Below are 473 nucleotides of genomic sequence, written 5' to 3'. Positions count from 1 at the left end.
ACTTGACTGGCATTTTGTAAAATATCTCCATTAAGGGAGGAAGTTCCCTTAACTAACAATGTGCATTTTCTGAACTAGAAGGTAATTAGGAGGGCAGGTTTCTACATACAATATTCACATCAAAAATCTAGGCAAATTCAAACATCAATTTTTGCAATATACTCTTTAGGGACAAAGAAGAAGTATTGTAAAACACAGATAAATTTGCCGTTTTTATTGGTTTTTGTTGTTGAGTGATTTTTTCTGTAAGGAGGCCACCAATGTATGAAAAAATCATACATCCATGTACATGAGTGTCATCAAAGACTGGGAAAATATTCTGTCTTTTTCTTTTTAGTTTTTGTTTTGTGCATTTCAAAGCACTTTGTATCAGGGCAGTTTCTTTGCTGGTTGCTGGTCAGTAGCACTTCCTGTCTAGGGTACTAGTACAATAATGGCACTTGCTGATACTGATTGGGATGTAGATGATCTAT

This window comes from Alligator sinensis, unplaced genomic scaffold (assembly GCF_000455745.1).
Source record: "Alligator sinensis unplaced genomic scaffold, ASM45574v1 scaffold49_1, whole genome shotgun sequence".
In the NCBI taxonomy this organism is placed as follows: domain Eukaryota; kingdom Metazoa; phylum Chordata; order Crocodylia; family Alligatoridae; genus Alligator; species Alligator sinensis.
This window is presented reverse-complemented; position numbering follows the sequence as displayed.